The following is a 355-nucleotide window of genomic DNA, read 5'->3' as shown; positions in this document are numbered from 1 at the left end:
TTGTCCACGCACACACCACTCCGCACCTCTCAGATCTGAGGAGCCTGTATATTAACCCATGTTCGTTTGTTTTCACAAGTATCTCTCTGCTCAGTGCAACAAGGGTTCATTCAGTGCAGGACGCCTCCTCTCTCCTTGATGATCCGTTTTGCCACCAGCATGCACATGCGCCTACAAGCAGGCATCCATCAATCAAAGGCCCACTTACTGCTGTTATCATACTGGCAGGTGGTGTTTGTGCATTTGCAAGAATATTGCAGGATTTGGTTTGCGTAAACACATATTGCACTGGAAATATACAAATTGAGACTGAAAGTTCATTCTTGGCCTTGGGAACAGCAATATGAGAGCTTTC

The sequence above is a fragment of the Trachinotus anak genome, unplaced genomic scaffold (genome assembly GCF_046630095.1).
Source record: "Trachinotus anak isolate AG129_WGS33_773 ecotype Australia unplaced genomic scaffold, CSIRO_AGI_Tana_v1 ptg000005l, whole genome shotgun sequence".
NCBI classification, from domain to species: Eukaryota; Metazoa; Chordata; class Actinopteri; order Carangiformes; family Carangidae; genus Trachinotus; species Trachinotus anak.
This window is presented reverse-complemented; position numbering follows the sequence as displayed.